Below are 11817 nucleotides of genomic sequence, written 5' to 3' on the forward strand. Positions count from 1 at the left end.
AGTTCAAACCACCCCTTGGCTTCAGGGCTCAGGTCTCCTCTCTTGATGAACTTGGGACTCCCATCTGTGTACCTCTCCCAGTCAGCTGCTATAACACAGATGTCTGCCACTATCTCTGAGAGCTCATTATTATCAGGGCTTCTACTTATCCTTGCCTGATAACTTTCCTCATCAAAACGAGGTGATTTCAGGTGAAGAACTCTTGTTATGGCATTTGGGCTGAAGTCCACCTCTTTTCCTCTTACGTAACTTTTGAAGGTTGGGGCCATAGTTTTATCCTCTCTTACTACATTCGCATAAAATTCTTTGATGAGGTTTTCATTGATCTTCCCCTCTGGACTTGTGAGCAATTGCCACCCCCTCTGTTCGATTTTCTCCAGAATTTGTGGTGACTCATCTGCATTGATTTGGAAGATTAACTCTGGCAATATCTTTCTCGCCGTTATCCATTCGAATTCACGTTCATGAAAGGCAGTTTTGAATTTCTTCTCATTGAAAGGAACACTCTCCATGGGTTCCTTCCTCTTTTGCCTCTTTGAGCTTGATGATGCCATGAATTGAGTTTCTGTTTTGAGATGGAGGTTGGAGGATACGGAGAGATGAGGAATAGGTTGGCTAGGACAGAGTGTGATGAAGGGGTTTGAGCAAGCCGAAAGTATGAAGTGTGGAGACTGGGAATTTGAGTGTGAGGAATGATCATGCACTAAGGTTCACTTATATAGGGAGATCATGAGTGGATGGAAGGTGTGGATTGCAAGGATTGTTTCTTGATGGACGGTTGGGGTTGTGTATGAAGGAAGGACAAGGATCATCACTTAATGAGAGTGATTGGTTCTGTCTTCAAGGGTCTTCTTTCTCCAATGTTGCATGGCAGCGTTTCCCCATGCATTCCCTCTTGAGACATTTGTGTAGTGCTCTTCATTAAGTGGTGAAATCTCCCCCATTTAATTGTCCAATCAATCCCCTTTTTATGCTTCTTTTCCTTTCCTATAAAGATTTAAATAAGGAAATTAATATCATAAAAATCAAACTCTACGGCTAGAATAATAAATAGAAGAAAAAGAGTTTGTTTATTTATGAATTTCAACTAACTAACTACTTGTGTATCCTTATGCATTTTGGTGGCACCATGGGGTGACACCAAACTTAGTTTGAAGCAACGTGATGAAAAGTTTTGTTCAAAGCTCCTAAGACTAGCATGCATCTTGGCTTGCTTTGAACACCAAACTTGTTCTTCACTATATACTGCATGATAAAGATTGCACCAAGTGTTTGTCAAGTTTGGGTTGAAATTCATAAACATTGATTTATTCATTATTTTAAAAACATATAAAACATGGGTTGCCTCCCATGAAGCGCTTCTTTAGCGTCACTAGCTTGACGTTTTTCCCTTATCAGGGTGGTTGGTAGTGCTTAAAGTCCTCCCCTCTTGCTGTGGACTTATATCCATTGGTTGGATCAACGATCTCCACATGTTCCAGGGAAAGAGCTCTGTTGATAGTGAAGACCTTGGGTAACTGAGATGGTACAGTGGGGAGATTAGGGGGAATATCTGGGAAGTAAGTTGAGACAACTCTATCCCCTGGAGAGAAGTCTTCCGTAGGGATTTTCTTGTTCCTCCATCTCCTTGGTACCTTCTTCTTTGTTTCTTTTGAGGTTGCCTTCCCCTTGGTGACCTCTTTTTTCCAAGGAGTTGTGATGCTGTCTTCACCTGCCTCTAGAGGTTTAGGTTCCTCCAACTTTTCCTTGAGCTGTGGCAATTGCTGTTTTCCTTGTTTATCTATTAAGGAGATCTCAGAATGAAATGGCTGTGCTTTAGTGCTTGTTTCCTCCTTCAGTGTCTCATTATCATTTGTGCTTAGTTCCTTGTCCTCTTGATCTGTTTCTTGTGAGAGTTTGAAAATATTGAAGCTGAGTCGTTCATCATGGATTCTCAATATTAGCTCCCCTTTCTCTACATCGATAAGTGCTCTGACCGTAGCTAGGAATGGTCTTCCCAATATGATTGGATGAGTGTGACTCTCTTCCATGTCCAAGATGACAAAGTCTGTTAGGAGAAAGTATTTCCCAACCTTTAGCAACACATTTTCCACCAGTCCTATTGCTTGCTTTTGAGTTTTGTCAGCCAGTCTGATGATTACATCTGTGGGTATTATCTCATTGATCTGCAGCCTCTTCGCCAGGGATAAGGGCAGTAAGTTGATGCTAGCCCCCAAATCACATAGTGCTCTATCGAACATAGTTTCACCTATGGCACAAGGGATGTGAAAACTCCCTGGGTCTCTTCTTTTTGTAGGCAACTCAGGTTGAATAAGGGCACTACATTCCTTGTTCATCACTATAGTCTGGCCTCCTTTGAGTGAGCTTTTCCTAGGAAGAAGTTCCTTCATATACTTGATGAATGCAGGCATTTGTCGAATTGCCTTGATGAATGGTATGTTTACATCCAGAGATGCAAACATGTCTAGGAACCTTGAGTATATTCTCTTTCCCACAGCACCATTGAGCAGTTGAGGAAAGGGTGCATAGAACTTCAGCAGCTCTTGTTGTGAGATTTCTGGTTCTTGGCGATCTCTATCCTCCTCCTTTGTTGAGTTATCTTCAGGTTGTTTGCAAAGTTTGCCTTGCTTGTCTTCAGTCTCTTGATCACTCGCAGTAACCATTTTGCAATCTTCCCATCTTACTTTCTTTCCTTCTCCTTTGGGGTTTTTCTCTGTGTCACTTGGGAAGCTATCAGTAGGTTTGGGAATCTTCTCAGCTAAATATCCCACCTAGAATTCCAGCTTCCTGATGGTCTCTCCCTGGTTCTTAATATTGGCTCGCACCTCCTCTTTGAACACCTTATTTTCTTGAATCTCTTGGCATATTCCTTCAAGTAAGGCCTCAATCTTAGAGAGCTTGTCATCAATTGATGAGTGATTTGGAGCAGATGTGCCACTTTGGTTTTGATAAGCATGCGGAGAAGTGTTGTTGTGGGGGTGTTGAGATGTCCTCTGTGTGAATTGCTGGTGAGCTGCATTGTTGTTGGAGTTGTAACGTCTCTGGTCTTGGTTTTGATCTTGCTCACTTCCCCACCCAAAGTTTGGGTGGTTTCTCCATCCAGGGTTGTAGGTCTTGGAGTATGGATCATAGTTTTTCCTTGGTGAATTCCCAATGTAGTTGGCTTGCTCCTGACTCCCCTCTGCTTCTTCATTCACTCCTTCTTGGGTTGTTGATGAAGTGGAGATTGCTGCTACTTGGTTCATCTCCATCTTCTTGGTGAGGTCAGCCAGCTGCTGGGTAATGAGCTTGTTTTGGGCCAACAGAGCATCTACATTGTTTAGCTCCATTACTCCTCTTGTGTTCCCTCTTTCGGAAGCATAGAAGTAATCGTTCTCTGCTACTGTTTCAATAACATCTATGGCTTCCTCAATAGTCTTCTTCTTGTTCAAAGATCCTCCGAATGAATGGTCTACGGCCTTCTTTGACTCATAAGAGAGTCCTTCATAGAAAATGTGCAGCTGCACCCATTCGTTGAACATGTCAGGTGGACACCTCCTTGTTAAGTCCTTGAACCTCTCCCATGCTTCATATAGAGTCTCACCATCTTGTTGCCTGAAAGTTTGGACCTCAGCTCTCAGCCTATTGATTCGTTGAGGAGGGTAAAATCTTGCTAAAAATTTGTTCACCATGTTTTCCCAAGTTGTCAAGCTTTCCCTTGGGAAAGATTCCAGCCACTTGGCTGCTTTGTCCCTAAGTGAGAATGGAAACAAGAGTTGTCTATAGGTATCAGGATGAACACCATTAGACTTCACTGTGTCACATATTCTCAGGAAGGTGGTCAAATGTTGATTGGGGTCTTCTTGAACACCTCCTCCAAACGAACAGTTGTTCTGAACAAGGGTGATGAGCTGTGGTTTAAGTTCAAAGTTGTTGGCATGGATTGTTGGCTTTTGGATGCTACTTCCACAATTGCCTGGGCTTGGATTGATGTAAGAGCCCAAAACTCTTCTATCCTCCCCAGCATGATTTGCTCTACCTCCTCCCCCATGGTTGTGATCTTCTTCTTCATGATGGTTTTCCATGTTGTCTTCCATGTTTGTTTCAAAGAATTCCTCTTCTTCCTCAGCACCAACCACTTTCTTTCCTCTTGCCTCCCTCCTTAATCTAAGGAAGGTCCTCTCAGGTTCAGAATCGAAGGAAGTTGAAGCCCCTGCTTCTTCTCCCTGTCATACAACCATCAAGTGCAAGCAAGAAAAGATAGGTGCAGAAAGTATTTGTGTCAGAATTACTGTTAGTTGTGGGTGATGCAATATATCAAACAGTTAGTGGGTTAGCAAACAGAATTCAAAATAACAAAGAAAAACAAAAGAGTAGAGGGGGAAGGGAAGAAGTTTAACTAAAACAAAAAGTAAATCACTCAAACAGAAGATGAAATTCATAAAATAAAAATGCTCAATCTAGTGATCTTCCAATTTAATCATTGTTGATGCACAATCAATCCCCGGCAACGGCGCCATAAACTTGATGCACGGAAAACTTGTCTCTCAACAAATCTCCCTTCGGCAAGTGTACCGAATTTGTCGTCAAGTTAAAACTCACAATAGAGTGAGGTCGAATCCCAAAGGGATTGATTGATCAAGCAACTTTAATTAGAAGAATGTTCTAGTTGAGCGAATCCAGAATTTGGGTTGAGAGTTACAGAAAATAAAATGGCGGGAATGTAAATAATAGAAAAGTAAATGCTAGAATTAAAGGACTGGAAGTAAATGATTGAAAATAAATTGCAGAATTGTAAATGGGAATGGGGAATTTGCTCATAAAAGTAAATGGCAGAAATTAAAGAGAATGGGTAAGATCAGAGATGGGGAATTCATTGGGCTTAGGAGATGTTGCAATTCTCCGGATCAAGTTCATTTTCATCTCTTCCTCAATCAATGCACTCATTGATCTCCTTGGCAATCTTAATTGATTGAATTACAATTTCTTGCAATTCAATCTCTCAAGTCTTGATCAATAGCCAATTCCTTGGTCAATTGCTCATGAGAAGAGATGAAGTATGGTCACTGATTATACCACATGCATTTCCTAAATCAAGTATTGAGAGGGTTATAGTCACATACCCATCCAAACCCAATTTGGTCCAACATGAGAAAGCATTTCTAGCTTGATCTCTTCATTCCTCTTTCAAGGTTCAAAAGAGATCTAAGTTTGAATAGCTTCTTTTCCAAGATAACTACTCAATGGGATGAAGATCGAAAGCTTTCAAGTAAAATCCAGAGAAAAGATAGAAGAAGAATAATGAAAATTAGTATTGATCCATCAAATTACAACAGAGCTCCCTAACCCAATGAAAGGGGTTTAGTTGTTCATAGCTCTAGAAAATGAAAACAAAGATGGAGAATACATCATAAAACTAGAAAATGCAGAGAAGGTAAAATACAGAGAGTAGTTCTCTTTTTCCAGCCTCTAGAACTCCTTTAATAATTCAAAGCTACTCCTATATATACTACTCTTCTTAGCTTCTAGTTTGCTCTTCAAGTCTTGGGCCTTTGGATCTTGAGTTTGAAGCAGTTCTTTTCTTCATTTGGGCTTGGCTTTACTTGCAGAGAGAAAGTGCTAAGTGGGCAGAGACTTTAGCTCAGGGCGTTAGGGGTGTTAACATTTAGTGAAAGTATAAGTTCAAGAACGTTAGTGACACTTAACATTTTCACTAACGTTCCAATGTACCCCTTTGCCTCACGTTAGAGCCCACGTTAACTAGGTTAACATGGCTTCTAACGTGGCCTTGCCAACCTTCGAGAACGTTAGTGACACTCAACATTGTCACTAACGTTCCAGTGTGCCCCTTTTTGCTTCACGTTAAAGCCCACGTTAACTAGGTTAATGTGGCTTCTAACGTGGCTTTGCCAAACTTCGAGAACGTTAGTGACACTCAACATTGTCACTAACGTTCCAATGTGCCCCTAGATCTCACGTTAGAGTCCACGTTAACTAGGTTAACGTGGCTTCTAACGTGGCCATTCTTAGCCATCCCAACGTTAGTGACAATGTTGAGTGTCACTAACGTTGGCTCATCATTCATTCCTCATCGTTAGCTTCCACGTTAACTAAGTTAACGTGGAAGTTAACGTGGCTTCTTGGGGGGTTGTGTGGTTGCTTCCAACGTTAGTGACGATGTTGAGTGTCACTAACGTTGTCGACAACTCTCACTTCCTATGTTAGCTCCCACGTTAACCAAGTTAACGTGGGAGTTAACGTGGTGTGTTGCATCCTTAGGCCAACGTTAGTGACAATGTTGAATGTCACTAACGTTGGCTTCTCTTCCCTCTTTAACGTTAGAGGCCACGTTAACTAGGTTAACGTGGGCTCTAACGTGGCCACTCATGAGTGTTTGCCAACGTTAGTGACAATGTTAAGTGTCACTAACGTTGGCTCAACTTCCCTTCTCCACGTTAGAGTGCACGTTAACTTAGTTAACGTGACTCTTAACGTGGGCAATGATGGCTTTGAGAGTGTTATTGGCAATCACTTTTCTCATTAACCTTGCAAGTTACCTCCCTTTCCTTGCTTCCTTTGGTCCTGAAATCAAGCAACAGAGTGCATCAAAGTTCTAGTCCAAGTCATGGGTAATGCAGCATACAATTTGTCAAGAAATTCATGCAAAATCCTCATGAAATAATGTAAAATGCACAATGTATGCTTGAATCAAGGTGTAGGTGAATATCTACCCAAAACTAGCTTATTTCCTAAAGAAATGCATGAAACTACCCTAAAAAAAGTAAAGAAAAGGTCAGTGAAACTGGCCAAGATGCCCTGGCATCAGTTGATCCATCCATTGAGCTTGGGTTCCTCTTTGTTGATCCATCAATTGCCAGAGCTCCCTTTGTTGTTGAGCTTGTTCATCTTGGCTTCTTTGAATTTGTGAGTATTGCCAAGAGATTCCTTCTAATGCGGCTTGGAGTTGGTTCATGCTCAATGTACTTGGTTCATCTCTATCTTCTTGTTGTTCCCTTTCTTCTTGCTCCTCCCCTTGTCTTGCTTCTTTCCTCCTCTTTCTTCTTGCTAAAGGCTGCCTCTCTAATTGGACCGTGGTGACATGCTCCATCAATCTTTTGGCGATAGGCTTCCCAGGGGAGATTATTTATGTGTCATCAAATTCTTTAAATGGTACTCCAGCCTCCTCACACAAACGCAAGATAGTGCTAGGATAACCCAGCCAGCTGTCTTTTTGAACACCTTCAGCTATATTTAAGATGTTCTTGGCTATGGTTTCTCCCACATCTATCTCCCCTCTTTTCATTATGCAGTGGATCATTATAGCTCTGTTTAGTATCACCTCCGAGTTGTTTGAAGTGCAGATTAATGATCTTCTCACTATGTCATGCCATCCTTTTGCTTGAGGTAGGAGATCACCCCTTCTGAGTTTGAGTGGTTGTTTGTTTGAGTCCAACACCCAGTCTGTGCCTACTTTGCATAGATCACTTAGAACGTCTACACATTTTGGGTCATATTTAACCCTCTCTTCATAGCTAGGTTGCTTGAACCGTTTTGGCTTGGTTTTTAGCACTCTATTGATGGTGTCGGGGCCAAAGGGAACTACCACCCCTCGTACAAAACTCAAGTATGGTTCTTCCTCATCATCTTTCTTTATGACATTGGCATAAAACTCATGGATGAGGAGCACACTTATAACTTGGGGTTGATCACAGAGAAGCTCCCATCCCCTTTTTCTAATCACTTTTTGTATGTCAGGATATTCTTCATCTTCTAGCTTAAAAGGCACCTCCGGGACAATGTCTCTGCCTCTGCTTGTCATCCAATTAAAGATTTGTTCATGGTTTTGGAATTTGAACCTTCTTTCATCAAATGCGGGTTGCTCTTGCATGGGTTGCTTATCTTTCTTCCTCCTAGCTCGTGATGATGAGGCCATTGAATTGTGATGGCCGAATCTTCCCAACACCAAACTTGAAGCAAGGCTTGTCCTCAAGCATACAAGAAGTATAGCTGAGTGAGGCTTAGAATGATAAGTTTTAAGATAAGAAATGAAGGCTTGAAAATGATTGAAAAGGAGTTGTGGAATGAAGATGATATAGGTGGCTTAAAGGCCAAGGTTTGTGAAACAAGGATGAAGCACAAGAAGAGTGTTTTCGGATGAAAGAATTGGTGAAGTATGGTAATGGTATATATAGATGGGAAAGCAAAGTGAAGTGTGTTTGTAGTTGTGGGGGGGGGGTTCAACGTTACTTTGAATGGTGGAAGCATTGTCTAAATGGTTTGGTTGTGTCATGGGAAGCATGAATCTTCTTGCTAATGCATGTTGAGCACTCTTCCCAAAGTACAAACTCTAAGACACATGTGACTTCCTTTTTCTTCTATGTGCATCCGTGAACTCCTCTCCCAAGATTCTCCATCACGTCTTTCTTTCCATTTCTTGCAACAAGAATTTAAAACCTTGATATTCTTAAAATGTTTTGACTTGTGCTTACAAATCTTTAATGAAATTCTAATGCAAAATTGATTAAACTAAAAAACATTAATGATAAAAATTATTTTCAGATGCCAAAAAAAAATAACTAAAATATTTTTTTTGAAAAAAAAAATAATATATATATATATATATATATATATATATATATATTGTTCTTTTTCTTGCATTTTTGTATGTGTGGACACCAAACTTAATTTGTGGCTAAGTGTTGCAAAAAGAAATTTTTTGCAGTTGCTTCAAGGTTGGTCACACCAAACTTAGTGTTTTACATACACTAGATGCATATTGTTATCTTTATTTTCTTAGATATATATGATGCAACCCCTCATTGTTGATTATTTAAAACATAAAAATAAAAGACTCCTGTGCATGAGTTGTCTTCCATGAAGCGCTTGTTTATTGTCCTTAGCTTGACAATGCAGCTTCCTTGCTCATGCTAAAAGTTGCACACTCTCTTCCTTGCTCCAGGGGCCACTAAGATAACGTTTCACCCTATGTCCATTGACTGTGAAGGTCTCTTTTGAAGTTTCATCAAGTAATTCCACATAGCCATGAGGGGATACTTTGGTGATGGTGTATAGACCAGTCCATCTAGATCTCAACTTCCAAGGGAAAATCTTTAGTCTTGAGTTGAATAGCAACACCTTTTGGCCTGGTTCGAATGTTCTTGGGGAGATCCTTTTGTCATACCACCTCTTTACTCTTTCCTTGTATATTTTGGCATTTTCATATGCCTCCAATCTGAATTCTTCCAATTCATTGAGTTGTAGTAACCTCTTTTCTCTTGCTGCTTGAGCATCTAAATTCAAGAGTTTGGTGGCCCAAAAGGCCTTGTGTTCAAGCTCAACAGGTAGATGGCACGCTTTCCCATATACTAGCTGAAATGGAGATTTCCCTATGGGTGTTTTGAATGCTGTCCTGTATACCCAAAGTGCATCATCCAGCTTCTTTACCCAATCTTTTCTTGTTGCTCCCACAGTTTTCTCCAAAATCCTCTTTAGCTCTCTGTTAGCAAGTTCAGCTTGCCCATTTGTCTGTGGGTGATAGGGTGTGGCCACTTTGTGAGTAACTCCATATTTATGGAGAAGAGAATTTAATTGCTTGTTGCAGAAGTGGCTTCCCCCATCACTTATAAGTCCCTTGGGTACTCCAAATCTAGTGAAAATGTTTCTCTTTAGGAATTGCAAGACCACGTTGGTATCACATGTAGTGGTGGCTATTGCTTCTACCCATTTTGAAACATATTCCATAGCCACCAAAATGTATTTGAATGTGTAGGATGGAGGAAAAGGTCCCATGAAGTCTATTCCCCACAAGTCAAAGAGTTCCACTTCCAAAATGAACTTCTGAGGCATCTCATTTCTCCTTATTAAACCTCCTGTTCTTTGGCATTCATTGCAATGGCTCACAAAGTCTCTAGCATCCTTGAAGATGGAAGGCCAGTAGAAGCCACTTTGAAGCACCTTTGCAGCAGTTCTTTCAGCTCCAAAATGGCCACCATAGCTTGAGTTATGACAATGCCATAGTATGTCCTTCATCTCAACCTCCGGTACACACCTTCTTATCATTCCATCTAGGCACCTTTTGAATAGAAATTGTTCATCCCAAAAGAATAACTTAGCCTCATGTAACAGCTTCTTAACTTGTTGCTTTGTATACTCTTGTGGGATGCTCCTTCCTACTTTGTAGTTGGCCATGTCTGCAAACCAAGGGGTTTGTTGAATTTGCAAGAGGTATTCATCTAGAAAATTCTCATTTACTGGTTGAGAGGTGTCTTGACTCGTCTCCTGTGGCAATCTTGATAGATGGTCAGCAACTTGATTCTCACTACCCTTTCTGTCCTTGATCTCAATGTCAAACTCTTGTAGAAGCAATATCCTTCTAATTAGCCTTGGTTTGGCATCCTGTTTTGACATTAGATACTTGAGAGCAGCATGATCAGTGTAAACTAAGATTTTGGATCCAATCAAATATTGCCTAAATTTATCAAAAGCATACACCACAGCTAGTAGTTCTTTCTCCGTTGTGGTATAATTTCTTTGAGCTTCATTCAATACTTTGCTTGCATAGTAGATGACATGGTGCTTTTTGTCCTTTTTCTGCCCCAGCACAGCACCAATTGCAAGGTCACTTGCATCACATATAAGTTCAAAAGGTAATTCCCAACTTGGGGGTGTTATAATTGGTGTTGTGGTGAGCTTAGCTTTTAGAGTCTCAAAGGCCTGTTTACATTCATCATCAAAGGAAAAAGGGTTGCTCACCACAAGCAAGTTGCTTAGTGGTTTTGCTATTTTAGAAAAATCTTTGATGAACCGCCTATAGAATCCAGCATGGCCCAAGAAACTTCTAACAGCTTTTACATTTGTTGGTAGTGGAAGCTTTTCTATAATCTCTACTTTTGCCTTGTCCACCTCTATACCCTTTCTTGAAATTTTGTGACCAAGAACAATTCCTTCCGGTACCATAAAATGGCATTTCTCCCAGTTCAAAACCAAATTGGTTTTTTGGCACCTTTTCAAGATTAGAGTAAGATGGTGTAAGCAATCATTGAAAGAATCACCATAAACGGAGAAATCATCCATAAAGACTTCAATAAATTTTTCTACCATGTCTGAGAAGATTGATAGCATGCATCTCTGAAAGGTAGCTGGGGCATTACACAATCCGAATGACATTCTCCTGTAAGCAAAAGCTCCAAAAGGGCAAGTGAAGGAGGTCTTCTCTTGATCCATGGGGTCAACCACTATTTGATTATACCCAGAATACCCATCAAGAAAACAGTAATAAGCATGGCCAGGCAACCTTTCGAGCATCTGGTCAATAAAAGGGAGAGGGAAATGATCCTTTCGTGTGGCATCATTTAGCCTCCTATAGTCAATACACATCCTCCATCCTGTCACTGTTCTTGTTGGAATAAGCTCATTATTCTCATTAACAATAACAGTCATCCTACCTTTCTTGGGTACTATGTACACTGGGCTGACCCATGTACTGTCAGAGATAGGGTAAATGATCCCAGCTTTACATAGCTTCAGTACTTTCTTTTGAACAACCTCCTTCATTGTGGGATTTAATCTTCCTTGAGGTTGTACCACTGGTTTAGAATTTTCCTCCAAGAGTATTTTGTGCATGCATATGGCAGGGCTTATGCCCTTCAAGTCATTAATAGTCCACCCCAATGCATCTTTGTGAGCTTTCAATACCACAAGGAGTTTTTCTTCTTCCTCTGCACTCAATGTAGAGTTGATGATCATTGGGAAGCTGTCCTTTTCACCCAGGAATGCATATTTAAGATGAGGGGGTAATGGTTTCAACTCTTGTTGTGGCGCTTCTTCTCTCTTGGCTTC

The 11817-nt window shown here is 40.7% G+C and overlaps 1 non-coding gene across 1 annotated transcript; it reads left to right on the forward strand.

Moving 5' to 3' along the window:
• Positions 1–3519: 3519 nt before the first annotated feature.
• On the forward strand, positions 3520–3623 carry LOC112760120 (small nucleolar RNA R71). The gene has a single exon (XR_003180573.1). It is a non-coding gene; the product is annotated as a small nucleolar RNA R71 (small nucleolar RNA).
• The last annotated feature ends 8194 nt before the right edge of the window (positions 3624–11817 follow it).

The sequence above is a fragment of the Arachis hypogaea genome, chromosome 16, assembly GCF_003086295.3.
Source record: "Arachis hypogaea cultivar Tifrunner chromosome 16, arahy.Tifrunner.gnm2.J5K5, whole genome shotgun sequence".
NCBI classification, from domain to species: domain Eukaryota; kingdom Viridiplantae; phylum Streptophyta; class Magnoliopsida; order Fabales; family Fabaceae; genus Arachis; species Arachis hypogaea.